An 18,773-nucleotide genomic window follows, 5' to 3' on the forward strand; every position below is an offset into this window, starting at 1 on the left:
ACATTGTGGGAACCAGCATCCCCGCCTTTTGTTGTTGTTGCCTGATCTTCTCACAACTGTCACCGACAAGTCATGGAAGCAGAGGTGCAGCATAAGGGGGTGAGCTGAAGAAGCAGATGGGGCTAATCACCACAGGGGCTGACCTCACCCACTCAAGGCGTTTTCATGGTCCTGTACAAAATATTCTCTAATTGCATTGATAAAACAACAACACATACACAATAGGGTTTCTCTTCCCGCTTCAAAATTTACCAAAACTCTGACGGTTGCTGGGGAAAGTGTGTTGTGTAAAACTATTATGCATGTGGTGGTGGGTTTTTTTTTGATCCCAAGCATTAGAAAAGATTTGGTACACTACAACCAATAGTGTGGTGTAGTGGTTAAGAGTGGTAGACTCATAATCTGGGGAACCGGGTTCGCGTCCCCGCTCCTCCACATGCAGCTGCTGGGTGACCTTGGGCTAGTCACACTTCTCTGAAGTCTCTCAGCCTCACTCACCTCACAGAGTGTTTGTTGTGGGGGAGGAAGGGAAAGGAGATTGTTAGCCGCTTTGAGACTCCTTAGGGTAGTGATAAAGCAGGATATCAAATCCAAACTACTCCCCCCCTCCTCCTCCTCCTCTTCTTCTTCCTCTTCTTCTTCTTCTTCTTCTTCTTTGCTGGTAAATTTTAAAGTGAAGGAGACTACTCCTATTGCCTCACTCCCAAGGGGTGTTCAAAACATGCACACCGGTGTGTTGAACCAGATGATAGATAGATAGATAGATGATTGATAGATAGATAGATAGATAGATAGATAGATAGATAGATGCAAACAGCAGCAATACATGGTACAATTGGCATACTACTGTACACAGTTTATTGGGATCAGCAGCAGTGAGCTGGAAAAGGGTGGGAAAGTATGGTAGTTAGCATGTTGAAATTTGGCAGAGCACTCTGTGCACAGTTGCTCTGGGAACCACCCAAATCCATGGTGTTTGCTTCTAGCTGCATAGATTAGAGTTTGTAAAACATACTGAGCTGTAACAAAGGATCTCCAGTCAGCTGAAATGCAACCTGTAGCTTTTAATCAGAAATGCAGACAGAAAAGCAGTGTTATCATTGAAACTGCTACTACGAAGTTGGAATAGCATCAAAGGAAAGTTTCCAACCTCTGCTTAATTATGTCCACATTCCTTGACTTTCTCCATGCTAATCTGCTGCAAATCCGAGTTAACACTTGAAAGCCTCATCACCATCTCATTTGCTCACCATAGCAAGGAACGTTGGTCAGTGATTTTAGGCACTGTGGGCAGCTGCTCTGCCCCACCCCACCACTAGGAGTGCTTCCTAAAAAGCCATTCCAGACTCAGGGGAAGTCTCTAGAAAAGTGTGTGTGTAGCCTACAACATAGGAGGAATGGGTTGCAGCTGGGGGAACAGAAGCTTCCATCCCCCAACAAGAATCAGAGGAAACTCCAAGAGTGGTGTCTGTGTTAGTCTTTTGCAGCAAAACAAGAAGTCTTGTGGCACCTTAAAAACTTAACACATTTCCCATGGTGTAAGCCTTTTGTGACCACAGGCCAAAACGTCCGGTAAAGGTGCAACATTTCAGCATCTGCTGCAGTGGCCCACAAAACAGAAGAAGAAGAAGAAGAAGAAGAAGAAGAAGAAGAAGAAGAAGAAGAAGAAGAAGAAGAAGAAGAAGAAGAAGAAGAAGAAGAAGAAGAGTTTGGATTTGATATCCTGCTTTATCACTACCCGAAGGAGTCTCAAAGCGGCTAACATTCTCCTTTCCCTTCCTCCCCCACAACAAACACTCTGTGAGGTGAGTGGGGCTGAGAGACTTCAGAGAAGTGTGACTAGCCCAAGGTCACCCAGCAGCTGCATGTGGAGGAGCGGGGATGCGAACCCGGTTCCCCAGATTACGAGTCTACTGCTCTTAACCACTACACCACACTGTTAAGCCATAACAACATAATAACATACCATCCAACATTTCTCTGATGAAAATAGAGGCAATAATAATAATAATAATAATAATAATAATAATAATAATAATACCCCGCCCATCTGACTGGGTTGCCCCAGCAACTCTGGGCAGCTTCCAACATACACAACAAAACATTAAACATTAAAAGACTTCCCTGTACAGGGCTGCCTTCAGATGTCTTCTAAAGTTTGTATAGTTACTTATCTCCTTGGCTCGGCGGCCGCATAACTCCATACCCTCCAACATTTCTCTGATTAAAATAAGGACGTCCTACCACAGCCTCCAACATTTCTTCAGTAACAAAAAAGAAGTCTTAAGGAAAAGCAGGACATTACACGATCAAATCAGAAACTAGGATTGGCTTCTGTAAATCCGGAACTGTCCCTGGAAAATAAGGACACTTGGAGGGTCTGTAACAAATGAATTAGGCCACATTCACACGATACTATAATGCCACTTTAAACTGCCATGGCACCCTCCAAAGAATTCTGGGAGTTGCGGTTTGGTAAAGGTGCTGAGAGTTGTTAGGGGACCCCTGTTTCCTTCACAGAGATACAATGTCAAAGTGGTTTAACAGCCAGTCCCTCTTCCCAGGAAAGTCTATAAATTGCAACTCTGTTAGGAAAAAGACAACTCTCAGTGCCCTTAACAAACTACAGATCCCAGAATTCTTTGGGAGAAGACATGATTGTTTAGAGTAGAGCTTTAATGTGTGAATGTAGCTCCAGTCATTAAAGGTGCCACAAGACTCCTCATTATTGGGGTATTAAAAGAATGCAAATACTCATCTCCCTGAATATTTACATTATTTTCATGGATCCTGCTTCATAACAGCAAAAAATGATACATGGCTCCAAAAAGCTACAGCAGCCACATAGAGAAAGGAATGCTGGATTTCAGTGAAGCAGTATAAATATAATTTATGAGTGTTAAAAAATAATTAACCAAAGTGCTGTTTGATAGTCATGAAAACAAAACATGAAACTTGGTGACATGCTTTGTCTCTACCCTAAATTTGAGAAATAGTCACTGGCTGCCACCAAGAGGCAGCACAATACCATAAATAATAGTCTCTCGTAACTGAAATAAATGCATTTTATTTTGCACCTATATAAACACTTTTAGAGTAGCGTGTTTATAAAATCATAGTGCATAGTACATCCACATCTCGTTCAATATTAAAAAAATGAATATAAATGTAAAACAATACAATTAAACACTGTCTAATCATTTACATAAAAAGGGTCACAAGTTTCTACTTTTGAAGGAACTGACAATACATCTTCCCTTAAGGCTTGAAGGTTTAAAACATGTGTAGCCAATGTGGAATTCTCCAGAGGTTGTGGACAACTCCCATGAGCCCTAGCCATCATAACTAATGCTTAGGGATGATGGGAGTTGTAGTCCAGATTTGCCCAGAGTGGCTGGGGCAACCCAGCCAGATGGGAAGGGGGTATAAAGAATATTATTAGTAGTAGTACAAAACTTATGGAGAGCACATTGAACTTATGGAGAGCACATATCTTCATTCATAGCCACATTGGCTATGACTTTAAGGAAAAGTGATTAATTTCACTATAATGAATGATGAATTATGTAATATTTGAAGGGAACAATCCTAGGCTCCCGGGGAGGGCGGTGGAGGGGACTATAGGACACGGGTGGTGCTGTGGTCTAAACCACTGACCCTCTTGGGCTTGCCGATACGAAGGTTGGTGGTTTGAATCCACGTGATGGAGTGAGCTCCTGTTGCTCTGTCCCAGCGCCTGCCAGCCTAGCAGTTTGAAAGCATGCCAGTGCAAATAGATAAATAGGTACTGCTGTGGTGGGAAGGTAAACGGCGTTTCTGCGCACTCTGGTTTCAGTCACGGTGTTCCGTTGCGCCAGAAGCAGTATAGTCATGCTGGCCACATGACCCAGAAAGCTGTCTGTGGACAAACACCGGCTCCCTCGCCTCAAAGCAAGATGAGCACCGCAACCCCATAGTCACCTTTGACTGGACTGCATACCTGCCAAGTTCCTGTGGGTGAAATAAGGGATTGGACCGGAAGTAGCAGACCGGAAGTAGCGCTGCCGCCATTTTGGAACTGGGCGGAGCATGCTCAGAAGCGACTTTTGATGCTGCTTTGCCCAGTTCCAAAATGGTCGCCGCGCCAGAAGTCACACTGCAGCCATTTTGGAACTGGGCAGAGTTGCATCAAAAGTCGCTTCTGAGTATGCTCCACCCAGTTCCAAAATGGCCGCCACGCCAGAATAAACCGGGAAAAAACAAAAAAAAATCTGTTTTTTCAGCTGGGAACAGCTAGAAAAGCGGGGGTTTCCCGGGCAATACGGGAGACTTGGCAGGTATGCTGGACTGGGTCCTTTACCTTTTACCTTACCTAAGATGCTGCAGAACTTCTTCCCTGTGGTCAGAGGTGGTGGTTCACAGGTGCACAAGAAGTATAACTTAAAGGGTAGCACATGGTTAATTAGCTGTGTCTAAATATATAACACAGTAATCACTTCGACACACTCCACTAATGGGTTGACTGCTCGTCGTGGAATGGTTATTTTACTCTTTGTTAGTTTTGCTTAGCTATCCAATTACCTTTAACCCCTATGCAAAATGGGGTCCATTGGAATTTCTCTCTGAATGTTCTTTGAACTGATGTTAATGAGGAGGAAGTAGTAGGGTTCTCTGTATTGCTTTCTTTCTAATCAAATGAGGAGATGTGGCTTCCACCATCATTTCTGTAACAAAGCCGTTTTGGATTTCGTTTTCCCCCATCTGCTTCTTATTACTGAATCATGAGCTATGTAAATGGAAACAAATGTCCTCCTCAGTGCTGCATTCATATTCTGTCATCTGAGCAAACAGAAATTCACTACAGTGCGAAAGAAAAACAAGCATTCATTCAGCACGTGACATTTCTGAATGTAAAGGCTATGGAGTTATGTAAGTTTCCTGGGCATGCCAAAGTTATCTGTCCCAAAGCAGTCTCCTTTGTAGGCTGCATATCACAGCGCCACAGAGACTTCACAGAACTAGGCTAAATAAACAAGACTGCAATGCAACCATCAAGGTCCTTTACTTATTTCACAGGGGTTGCATCTTTTATTTCTCTCTATGTTCTCTCCAATGTCCTTAGAAAATATGAAAGTTTGGGGCATTCTAGTGAGAACTTATGGCTCTGCCATTTCCCCACTCAGCTAAAATATCCGTTACATGAAACAACACTCATGCTTTCTAAGCTTCACATTTCAAGATGTTTAAAGTATTACTGGCAGCATTATTATTATAAGCCTAGCCTGGCAAAAAAATTATATAAAGCAAATTGTACAGATGCCATTCAAACACAGTGAAAGAAAATCTAGGGGCAGAAATTAGGTGCATAGTCACACGTGATATTTTTTGGATATGAATCCAGGGGTTGGGAAGTGCATACCTGTGCACATAAACTGTGATGGCTAGTTCCAAAAAGCCATTTTGGCAGGATCTTCTAGATGTTCGGTGAGCTTGTTTTTGCACTTCATGTCTAGAAAAAGTACATTCTAGCCCCAACCCATCAACTTCTAAGTCACAAGCAATTAGACTCAAGCGAATAACCACCAACTGGTTGCACTGATTTCAGTAAGATTTAAGAACAAACTACACATGATGCTAATTTTGCAAGAGCACTTAATGTGCCCATTTTTAGCCTTTAAATGTTAGGTAGTATTTTTGAGGATCAGGAGGATCCTGAGATCGGATATGGAAGGACAACCATCTCCCTGATTGTTGCCCAGATAAAGTTCCCAATCCAATACAATTTACTGGTACAGTACGTAGAATCATAGAATCCTAGAGTTGGAAGAGACCACAAGGGCCATCCAGTCCAACCCCCTGCCAAGCAGGAAACACCATCAAAGCATTCCTGACAGATGGCTGTCAAGCCTCCACTTAAAGACCTCCAAAGAAGGAGATTCCACCACACTCCTTGGCAGCAAATTCCACTGTCGAACAGCTCTTACTGTCAGAAAGTTCTTCCTAATGTTTAGGTGGAATCTTCTTTCTTGTGGAATCTTCTTTCTTTCCGTGTCCGCCTATTGAATCCCACTGAAAAATGTTAGCAGGCTGAAAGCACCCTGTGGCAGGGCCATTGTGTGCTCTTGCCAACTTAACATTTAGTGAAAATTTGCTACGTGATGGTACCAAGAGACACAAGCATTATCTAGATGGGGAGTAAATCAGAATTGGTGGTGGGGTTAGCAGGTCTGTAGAGCTTCTAACATCATTTTTTTAAAATAAAATTGTAAACAATTTTTTGAGAGTTTGTGGACAAGGTGGAGCTGATGAGTAGAACAGACATTACTACCATGAGATTATTTGTATAATAAGTTATGTTGTAAACCGTCCTGAGATCTACGGATGGAGGGTGGTATACAAATTGATTGGTTGGTTGGTTGACTGATGGAATTAATGAAAGAATAAAATAGAATTTGTGGTGAAATGTGAGGACCATGGTACCTGGTTAAGCCAACAGAGTGATTTTGCATCATAATTTCAATAGTAGATGAGCTACAGATGAACAAGGAGGTTTAACTCAAGATTTCATACTTACTTTTTTGAAACATAGGCATTGTGGCCTCCTTGGCAAATTCTGGAGCTTGTTTCCACAAGGGTGGCACACCTAGTGGAAAGTTGGCAGTTTCATCTAGCAAACTCGAGGTCTAGTCAGTGTATTTTCTGTTTGTAGATCTAGCAAAAGAACAGGGTAAGGAGCAAATATGAGCTGGCAAATATGAGCTCCAGGCATCTCCATTAACTTCAATGCTTCACATAATGATGAAGAGAAGGTAAGGAATTGAATAATCATATCTACATTTTCTGAAATATAGGGTGGAGTGGGATTATTATGTGATGACCATGACACCTAGAAACCCTTCTCAAATCTTTTGATGGGATGATTGGCTGAATTTCTCAGCACTTTCCAAAACACAGAGCAAGCCTAGAGTCCTTATGAACACCCACCCAAAACTATGGTTTGTTTCTTACTATCAGATTACAGAGCTGCTCCTCATTGCACTTACACACGTGACTGCAAGGGGAAAGGTAGGCACACAAATGTCTGGTAGCTGAATCACACATTTTCTCTAAGTTAAATTGGGTGCACTGCAGTCTTGCTGCTGAAAAGTTTCGCATTTGGATTGTGTAAGTGTTAAGAGCCATGCAGCCTCTCCAATTTCCTGTGCTTCTGAGTGGGTCTCTATTCTGGGCACAACTGGTTTTTCTTGCCTAAATATTATCCATGGGGTGGTGGGTGGCGATCAGAATCAGAACTGTGTGGCATGATGAGGGAATTTGATCCTCTGCCCCCTTTAGGGTTCCAATCAAGATATTCTTCCAGCAGCTGGAATTTCTCCTAGGCTCACTTAGAATGTTTTGTGCAGCGAAGGACTTATCAGTTCATTTTACCACTGTAAATTTCTAGGGTGGGAACATCTGGATTGTCAGCTACCTAGACCAACATATCTTGGTGAAGCATTGGTTTTGTGTCTATCTAGGTGGCCACTCTATTCAGTGGTAGCTTGTGGCTATTTATCTTTTTTGGCGGATATAATGGCACAGGGTATAACCTCATACAGGGTGAGTCCTTTAAAAGAGGCCCCATGGATACAGAGTACACATGTTCCACGGGGCCTCTTTTAAAAGACTCACCCTGTATATATGAAGGTAATGAAAATCAGGACCAATGTCTTGGTAGGTCTACAGTTCCTAGAATCATGTGTTTCCATTTGACTTATGGTAGAAACATCACAATTAGCTATCAGATATCCCAAAACCATTCCAAGAACCTTGAATTTAGCTGGTTTTATTCTTAAAGAGATTTCAATGAGTAGCATGTGTTTTGAAGGAGCAGCCTGTTTATTATTAGTTGAAGCATTTTGCTGGACCACAATTGGTTATAAACATTTAAAGAGCTATGAACTTCAAATTGCTCTATTTGAACTTTGGAATTGCCTTTCTGCATTGATTGGAAGTACAGTATGTGAGGATTTGGTAAATGGACTCTAGTCTAGCTAAAGTTGTTGTTGTTGTTTAGTCGTTTAGTCGTGTCCGACTCTTTGTGGCCCCATGGACCAGAGCACACCAGGCACTCCTGTCTTCCACTGCCTTCCGCAGTTTGGTCAGACTCATGTTAGCAGCTTCGTAACTAAATCCTATTGACTGAAATTATTTGTGACCAACAGTGCACTCATATACATGACTACTCAGAAACAAGCCCCACTGACTTCAGTAATAGTGGGTTACTGAAGTGGGTCTTCTTTCCAGGTAAGAGTGTATAGAACCACAGCCCAACTTATCCCATTTAGCTGAAGTGAAGCTATTGTAATTGTATGACTCTTAATACAGACATGTTATATTTGAGATGTCAAATGTTTCCTGCCTGTGGTTTTTTGCTGCTGCTGTTGCCCCTGGGGAAGTGGCTTTAATTAAGAACTATTTTTTCCTTGTATCTTAATAGATGCTCCTGTGTCATATTTCTATTCCAAGAAGAATCTCAGGATTCTTCTTTCATGCAAAGGGGATGTGAGTTGGTCGTGATCAGTCAATCCCGTTACGAGTAATTAATGACTTCACTGCAAATGTGCCAATAATAACAGTGAGGGCTAGAGTTTTGAAAGGAGCTCAGAGCCAGATTCACGAGAGTGCTCTCCCTCCTTCTCTCTACCCCAAAATAAATACCAGATTTTGAACAGGACTTAGCGCTTTCTTTGCACACAAAGGAAAGGGGCAGGTTTTTCAAAAGTGCCAGCCGACTAGAATCTGGGGAAGTATGAGGGTCATGACATCAGGCTTATTATATTATTATTATTATTAGCTATGTTTGTGACGGCTTCAGACAATGGCCTTCCCACATGGATACAAGAATCATGTGTAAAGCTTTCAAATGGTGCCTGCGTGGGTGGCTCCCCATCCATCTCCATCTATACCAAGACTTTGCAAAATGAAGATCAGATGGGGAGGAGAGGCAGAGCAGGTTGTCACTGGCATACCAAAGCTGCCTCTGATCATTTATGATACGTGAGCAACACCTAGCTTCTGGTATTCAAGTGCATCACTACTGTGAAGTGGGAACTGACAGTTGCATGCCTAGGTGTGTTTGTTCAGAAGTGTGTCCCATTCTGCTCAATGGGACTTACACCCAGGTAAGTGTACATAACTACAGCCTTAGACAGGTTTCCACACAGATATGTGTATGTCTCTGATTCATAGAGTCAGCATACCTCTATCCCCATAGAGTGAGATGCAGAAGTACCCATTTCAGATAAAGCTATGTGTGAGTACAGGAAGTGCTGTTCTGTCCAATTCTCCATTTTGACAGAGCAAGCAGATCAGGGTCCAAGGAACCACTGGTAGGTAGATTAGAGTCTGAGGGGTAAGGGACAGTGGCCCAGTTTGTTTGTGGTATTCCTGAATCACCCTTCCTTTATATGAATAAAATTAGGGTTGGGTAAAGCCATCAATTTTGGTTTCTCTTTGTTTCTCACCCCCCGCAGTTCTAAACATATTCACATCAGCCTGCATTTTTTTTAATGTTCTCATGAAAATTCATCAGTGAATTAGTGTGGATTTCTCCTAACATGCACATTTTTGTATGGAATTTTGCCTCCTATACACATCTTTCCAAAGCAGTTCCCTCTAAAATATCATATTTTTGTATGTTATTTCACCAACATATGCCTTTTTTTATGGACACTTCATCTCATTCTGTGCACACATTCCCTGGCTGCAGAACTGCATCACAAAATTCAGATTCAAAGTGTGGATTTTGAAGAATGGCTGTATTTCAGTTTGCATATTGTTTCAGAAAGTGCAGAAGGCTTGTCTTTAAATGCAAACAGAATTGCTTGGCTTTATAGATGAGCTGGATATGGATTTATAGATGAACTGGATATGGAACAACTGATTGGTTCAAAATTGGGAAAGGAGTACGACAAGGTTGTATATTGTCTCCCTGCTTATTTAACTTATATGCAGAATTCATCATGCGAAAGGCTGGACTAGATGAAACCCAAGCCGGAATTAAGATTGCCGGAAGAAATATCAACAACCTCAGATATGCAGATGACACAACCTTGATGGCAGAAAGCGAGGAGGAATTAAAGAACCTTTTAATGAGGGTGAAAGAGGAGAGCGCAAAATATGGTCTGAAGCTCAACATCAAAAAAACCAAGATCATGGCCACTGGTCCCATCACCTCCTGGCAAATAGAAGGGGAAGAAATGGAGGCAGTGAGAGATTTTACTTTCTTGGGCTCCTTGATCACTGCAGATGGTGACAGCAGTCACGAAATTAAAAGACGCCTGCTTCTTGGGAGAAAAGCGATGACAAACCTAGACAGCATCTTAAAAAGCAGAGACATCACCTTGCCGACAAAGGTCCGTATAGTTAAAGCTATGGTTTTCCCAGTAGTGATGTATGGAAGTGAGAGATGGACCATCAAGAAGGCTGATCGCCGAAGAATTGATGCTTTTGAATTATGGTGCTGGAGGAGACTCTTGAGAGTCCCATGGACTGCAAGAAGATCAAACCTATCCATTCTTCAGGAAATCAGCCCTGAGTGCTCCCTGGAAGGACAGATCGTGAAGCTGAGGCTCCAATACTTTGGCCACCTCATGAGAAGAGAGGAATCTTTGGAAAAGACCCTGATGTTGGGAAAGATTGAGGGCACTAGGAGAAGGGGACGACAGAGGACGAGATGGTTGGACAGTGTTCTCGAAGCTACGAACATGAGTTTGACCAAACTGCGGGAGGCAGTGCAAGACAGGAGTGCCTGGCGTGCTCTGGTCCATGGGGTCACGAAGAGTCGGACACGACTAAACGACTAAACAACAACAACAATAGATGAGCAGGGATTAGCTGGTGGGATTACATAATAAATCCTTCAGCCATAGGGTTGGCATATTTAAAAAGCATTATTATTATTATTATTATTATTATTATTATTATTATTATTACTCTTTCTTCAAATTTATGGGAGACAACACACTTGTGCCTTGCAGTCATTAATTTATTATAAGCTTCCACAAATGCATTTTAATTTTGTGTTTTCATATAGGAAAATGCAGCAGCAGCTGATGGACCTTAGGGATCAAAAATATCACGTGTGCAACTTCTTTCTTCCAAACTGGCCCATTTCACAGCTTGATTTAGACAAAGCTTGGAACGAACAGACATGCATGCAAGTGTCTTGCAGGAGGAGCACCATGGAAAGCAATCCCCTTTGTCCCAGTCTTCAGACCACATGTAATCATTCTTCAGAAACACTCATATTTGTGGCCAAGCCACTGGTCCAACCCGATGAATAATGCTTGCTATAATCAGACCAGCTGGCTTATAAACTGGGTATGAATGCCAATGCCTATGCACTCTCTCTCTCTCTCTCTCTCTCTCTCTCTCTCTCTCTCTCTCTCTCTATATATATATATATATATATATTTATGGGAAAAAATCACAACAGCAGATACTGATAAAATACACTGCATGTTTTGCAATTTAACTTTGAAGGTATTGAAGGGTATATTGGGACCTTTGGGTGGAGATCTCACCATGTAATGCTGGAACCCATTTGTTGTTTTTGTTAACTGTTATGGACTGTTTTGTGGTATTTTGCACATTGCCTTGGGAGAGGTGATGCTCATCATACTAAGACACGGAAAGCTTGGCAAGGAGCTGAAAATAATCCCCCTTTCCCCTAAAAACCCATATCATAAGACCATAAGAATGGCCCTGATGAATCAGGCTTATGGCCCATCTAGTCCAGCATCCTATTCTCACAGTGGCAACCAGGTGCCAAAGGGAAGCCTGCAAACCAGACATGAGTGCAACCGTATGCTGCCCACTGCCCACCTGTGACTCCTGGCAACTGGTATTCAGAGGCATAATACCTCTGAAAGTGGAAATAGAGCCTAGACGTTGTGGCTAATACCGTGTTTCTCATATTTTAAGGCATCCCTACAAAATAAGGCATGGCAGGATTTCCAAGGGTTGGTGAAATATAAGGCATACCTTGAAAATAAGCCGTACCGGCTTATGGTGGGAGGAAAAGGAAGATGTCTCCTCAGAACCGGATGCTGCCGCCACGTGCAGCTCCGTCCGAGTGGGAGCCGGCAAGAGCTGCAGCACACCCGGCTGGACCCACAACCGAAGCAGCGCTAAGCCCCAGGAGCCGGCAGGAGCCACGGTGCGCGAAGCTCAAGGCGCGCGAAGCCCCGGCACCTGGCTGGAGCCTTAGCGCACAGCGCGGGAAGCCTGGGACCTGGCTGGACACGCAACTGAAGCAGCGCTAAGCCCCGGGAGCCGGCAGGAGCCGCGGTGCACGAAGCCCAAAACCCTGGGACCTGGCAGGACCAGCGGGACCCAGCAAGAGGTGCAGCTCTCCCAAGCCCGTTCTGGTAAGTGCACTGAACTCTTGTTGGGCTGAAAACATTGAGCTTGCACGGTATGCATGCAATGCTATTCTGTGATGCAGGAAAAGTTTGTGAAAAGCATGCTTTTATCATGCTTGTTTGGGCTCTGTTCTGCTGCTTTTGATCTCAGAAAACTTTCACTTTGTGCATGTTTAATGCAAGCTTTAATTGCATGCAATTGCTCCCCCTCAGTGTGCTTTTGCTTGGTGCAAAAGTACAATATTTATGCATGGTTGGTGCAAGATTAAATTGCATGCAATTGCTCCACCCCACCTGTAGAGTTTAGGTTTGGAGAGTTATGACGATCTTCCAGAAGAGGACAACTTAATTATAACTGAATAAATGTAGTTTGCTTTACCATACTTAATTAAAAAATAAGACATCCCTTGAAAATAAGCCATGGTGTGTTTTTTGAGGAAAAAATAAATATAAGACGTGTCTTATAATATGAGAAACATGGTAGTAGCCATTGGTAGCCTTCTTCTCCATGAATTAGTCTAATCTTTTTTTTAAAAAAAAAGCCAAATCACTGGGCAACCACAACAATGACCTGTGGCTGCTTAATCTTTTCCTTTGTTAGGAGATTTAAATATATGCATCTGTTGACCAGTTTGCAAGGAAGCAACCCCTACTCTGAGTGGTTTGGCTTAAAATGTGTTGTTCAGGCCTGGCTTCAAGTTTGGGGTGTTGTGTGTGTGTGTGTGTGTGTGTGTGTGTGATCCGGACCCCAGTGGGGCCCCTGGCAGGCTAGTTCCCCAAGACACCAAGTGATTTACCTGGTGGCGGCGTAATTACAGGACCGGAATTAGCAGCATGGCAGAGAGGACACTCCCAAGTCCTGTCAAATTAGGGGGCATCTCAGCAGTGCTGTCCCCGAGTGGAATTTTTTATCTACATGCTTGTACTTGCTGTCACAACTATCTGAATTACACTGACATTAGGGATGGAACTGGTGTATTTCAGAGAGTGGCGCTGGTGGACTTTGAGGTGCTGTGTGGGCTCAGACACTTCCCCAATCCTGACTGCCACCCTGCTGGGGGCATTGGTGTTAACCTGAGTACGAACCTACTCGAACCCTGTGGCCATAATCTGAAGCCTCTCTTCTTTGTGGCAACACAAGAAGAGGCCTTTTCTGCAGCGGCTCCCCATTTCTGGAATGCTCTCTCCAGGGAGGTTTGGCAGGCACCTTCCATTATACACCAAGCAAGACCTTCTGCTTCAACCAGGCCTTGGGCTGATACCTTTTACGTGTTGTGGGAGTGGGGGGGGGGGAGAGACAGGCGTTATTGTTTTTTTTATTATTACTACTACGTGTTTTGTGTTTTGATCTTGTACTTTAATGTTGCGAACTGCTTTGAGATCGGGGGGGGGGGTGTTATACAAATTTAATAAATAAATAATATGGCACATGCTGGCGCCAGGTAATCATATGGCAGAGTCCAGCGAAACACGCGGTTGTGTCGGAAATGTAGCATCGGAGTCTTTATTTACATCAAAATAAACAAAAACATCATGACGAGCTGTAAGCTGCGCCTTCTCACACAGTCTCTCAGAAGAGAGTGAGAGAACAAAGAGCAGAAGTTCTCACAGACTTACTTCCGTTCCCATACTGAGGTCCAGCGCCGAGGGCCTTCTGGTGGTTCCCTCACTGCGAGAAGCGAAGCTGCAGGGAACCAGGCAGAGGGCCTTCTCGGTAGTGGCACCCGCCCTGTGGAACGCCCTTCCATCAGATGTCAAAGAGATAAACAACTACCTGACATTTAGAAAATACCTAAAGGCAGCCCTGTTTAGGGAAGTTTTTAGTCTGTGATCTTTTAATGTATTTTGATGTGTGTTGGAAGCCGCCCAGAGTGGCGGGGGAGACCCGGCCAGATGGGAGGGGTATAAATAATAAAAATTATTATTTTTAATAATAATAATAATTATGATAATATACTCCCAACAGTACAGAAAAGTAAACACAGGATCATATGATCCAGCAGTGAAGAATGAAATACTAACAGAAACATCTGCTCCTCTCTATGCAGAGCATCATCATCATCAAGAAAAGAGAAAAAAGAAAATACCTTAATGTGTATCTTGGCTAAGAAGTTACTAGACAGAAGAGAGTGCCTATGCAAAGATTGCTTTGCACGACGATGATGTTTTAGAGCAATATTTCAGATTTCAAAACAAGCTTACACAGCCGCCTTATGTGCATTGAATCAGACCATTGGTCAATCTAGCTCAGTATTGTCTCCATTCACTGACAAGCTGCTCTCCAGGTTTTCGGGCAGGGAGTCTCTCCCAGCCCAACCTGGAATTGAACTTGGGACCTTCTGCAGGCAAAGCAGATGCTCTGCCACTGAACTACAGCTCTTCCCCAAATTTAAGTAATTCTCTATTTCACTGACATAGCACAGGGTTTGTTCCTGCTAGGTAATAAAGCTGCTGCCTGGAGCAGACATAAAGCAGAGCAAGCAATAGCCAATATCTGTTCCCACAGATGTTGCTGCAAACCCTGTGTGAACTAGCTCCAGCCTGCCTCCTCGTAAATTATGCTAGCTAAACCCCAACCTATACTTATTTCATGTATATATGCGTATGTATGTGTGTTAAGTGTAATTGGGCAATTTATGGTGCTGGAGGAGACTCTTGAGAGTCCCATGGACTGCAAGAAGATCAAATCTATCCATTCTTAAGGAAATCAGCCCTGAGTGCTCCCTGGAAGGACAGATCCTGAAGCTGAGGCTCCAATACTTTGGCCACCTCATGAGAAGAGAAGAATCCCTGGAAAAGACCCTGATGTTGGGAAAGATTGAGGGCACTAGGAGAAGTGGACGACAGAGGACGAGATGGTTGGACAGTGTTCTCGAAGCTACGAACATGAGTTTGACCAAACTGCGGGAGGCAGTGGAAGACAGGAGTGCCTGGCGTGCTATGGTTCATGGGGTCACAAAGAGTCGGACACGACTAAACGACTAAACAACAACAACAACAACAACAACAACAACAACAACAAAGTGGAATGCAGATTTTGTACATGAACATAAGTCAGATGAAATGTGGCTTCTAAGAAATTCTGGAAATTTATTTAGTATGTGAATGTGTGTGTTTAAAAGCAACATTATCTTCTAGGAGCAGAAAAATAGCTGCATATCTCCCTGGCACCAACCCTAGTTATAGTGAATTAACAGGATGTGGCTCACCTGCTCCATTTCTGAAGTGCACAGGTCCTGCCTTTGGTGCCTGCTTCATTTTATAGGATCTATTCCTACACAGAGCCCAACATATGTAGATACAATCAATGCAGTCATGGGGGTAAAGTTTGCACGGACAGAAGAGCATATAGGAATGCCTGAACTGGGCAGGTGGACACAAGTTCTGATTCCTCACTCCAGAGAAACATAGAACCACATAGTTGGAATCTATGGGATCTAATAATTGGATAGCTTTAGCATATCTAAAGTTTTGTGTCCCCTTTGTAGGAAGTGTATACGTTTTTGTGCAATTTCCAGTTTTAATTGAATTAAATTTTGTTGCATTATTTAATGGAATGGTTCCCAAACCACTCCACCATGGACCATCTGAATTTTTTTTAAAAAAAATGTTTTTATTTATTCCCATGGTACAGAAGAGAAATTTTGAGAATTTTTTTGAGGGTCTTAGCAAACCACCACGTTTGTTTGTTTTTTGTTTTTTGCCTGTTGTAGCAATTGAAATGCCCTGTGAATGATGCTGTATCTTTTTAAATTGTATTTTTATTGCTTCTTTTATTTCTTATAGATTGCATTTTACTGTATTACAATTTGATTACCACAGAATTAGCATGGATAAATATGAATATTTAATGCAATGGATGTGCCTGTTGCGTTAAAGTTATTAGATGTTCAGTGTAGTATCAGTCAACCTGAGTACTATGTAAGATACAGCATCAAACTTTTTAATTTCTAGCCTGCCATTAACTTTGCTGCTAATCCTCTCCACTCCTTTCAAGTGCCTCCCCACCACTATAGATCTGCCCTGCTTACCATCTGTGTGGACTATGAGGTTCTAAGAACAATGGAGCAGTTGCTGTGCTTTTGTTTCACAGCTGTAGCTCCCGATGTTCTTCACACACCTGAATGAAGCCTGGACCACTGTTTGAAAACTCCTGCAGTGTAAATCAGGGTACACTCCATGCAGGCTAAAGCTACAACATTCAGCCTCTGTTTAAAAGGAGAGTCCGCCACTCTGGACACTATCAAATGGCTCTTGCCATTATAAAGTTTTATCCCAAATCTGCTTCCCTGCACTCTTCTATCAATAGGTTTTACACCTGTCCTCTGGTGCAACAGAGAACAGGTCTGCTCCATCTTCTGCCCAAATTAGGACATTTGCAGACCACTATTGGAGACCACATTAATATTCTCTTCTCCAGGCTAAACATATTGTTCCTCATAAACAACTGTTCCTCATAAAACTTGGGCTGGATCTAGAGGCATTAAAAAAAAGTTTCAAGAAAATGCATTGTAAACTCAAAGTGGGAAATCATGTTGACGAAAGATGTGACTCCACAGCGCCATCTGGTGCCATGGCATTATAATGCATACAAAACACTTTTTTCTTTACTAATGTAGCTGAGTCCTTGGTTTCCAAAATCCCACAGCAACCTGGCCACCCTCCTCTGGGTGCAATCTAGGACAGGGGAAATAATAGAATTGCAGAGTTGGAAGGGAACTCAAGGGTCATCTAGTCTAACCCACTGCAATGCAGGAACCCTGTATGATTCAGAGGGCATTAAGGAAGCAAGGAGGGCAAAATAGGGGACAAAGGTTGTGTTCCAGGGGCACCAAGGGAAGCAGAGGAATTTGTGCTCAGTACCAGTAGCCTTGTTTTAAGAAAGCCAGCGCATAAACATCTCACCATCCAGACTGCCCTCCTCTGGACACATTCCTTACAGCCCCTTGGAAGTCAGTGAAGCATGGATAAGATTACAATTAACCTTATTCAGGGTTCTGATGTGTGCATGGTATTCTGTGCAAAAGGATGTTGCTCTCCTCTATTTAATGTCAACGAGAGCTCCACACATGTGTTTTTCCACTGCGTCTGCAAAGCTGTTCCAGCATCAGCAAGAATGAGGCAACCCCTGGATCATGTCGAACATCCTCCAAAGTTTCCACTGGAGTGCTTTCATAGACTTCAAATCTGGGGGACTAGGAACACTGATCGGATCCAAATGTTTAAATTTAATGCTATTTTTAAAAACTCTGAAAGGTCACAAGAAGCTTCTACTTAACAAAGCAGCATTACATAACTCCAGAACAAACTATCTGCTGTATGCAAAAAGAAAGAAAGAAAGCAGAACAGGACATTGCTGGACTGATACATATGTTGGCAGAATCATAAGATTTAAAAAGGACAGCTATTACATGCTGGCTCATTAAAGTTACTGCTGTTAAAACGCACCCTTCTTTATCTGCGGTAATGTGAAACTGCTGAAATGACTAAACTGCTTGGGAAGTTTATCTAGGGAAGTGAAGCAGGCCACTGGGGTGGGGGGTGGGGGGAGAGTAACCAGTTCTCCAGAGTCAGGCACGTAGTAGCTGATGAATGTGCATTGCGGAAAATGTTTTAATCAGAAACTGACTTGAATGGATGCCAGGAGGATATCTGTGCTAGTTTGTTGCAGCAAAAATAACAAAGAGTCTTGTGAACCGTTCAACAGAATTACTGTGGCATCGGCTTTCATGGTTCAGAGCCAGTTACTATCAAAAGTATCTAATGATACTTCTAGTCCATGGGCTGCCTACCACACAATCAATCTGTTAGTCTTTAAAGTGTCACACGACTCCTACAAAATAACTATCAAAGTAGCTTTTCCACTTTCCATAGGCTATGATGATGGAGAGGTCTCATCAAATCATGTGACCTGCTTTCCAAGGGCAGTCCTCTACGTGAATGTATCAATTGTGGATGCATTTGAAGAGCTATTCAGTTCACATTCCATAAGAAGGGTGAGGAACAGCCTTGAGTGACCCCCTCAATGGAGGGAACTACAGCTCCTGTGATTCTTTGGGGGCATTCATGTGCTTTAAATGTGTGTTGGATTGCTTTAAATGTGTTCTGTGGATCTGCCTCTAAGGAGGCACGCGTGTCACTTAGACACAGGCTTCCCCACTGTAGGGAGATGCATTGCATTTCTTCTTATGTTACAGTCATGATTTCTGCATTTGCATCTACGAATCAAAGGGACACACACAAAAACTCTGTGTCCTTTTTGGGAGCAATGCCTAAGTGGGCACCCTGATGTGGCCAGTTTATTGGTGAACAGACAAATGGATCTGGGCTTCATTTTCAGGACACTGTTGTATCTTGGAAACTTCATATAAGAGAGAAGAATGGGGA

Source organism: Zootoca vivipara, chromosome 5 (assembly GCF_963506605.1).
Source record: "Zootoca vivipara chromosome 5, rZooViv1.1, whole genome shotgun sequence".
NCBI classification, from domain to species: domain Eukaryota; kingdom Metazoa; phylum Chordata; class Lepidosauria; order Squamata; family Lacertidae; genus Zootoca; species Zootoca vivipara.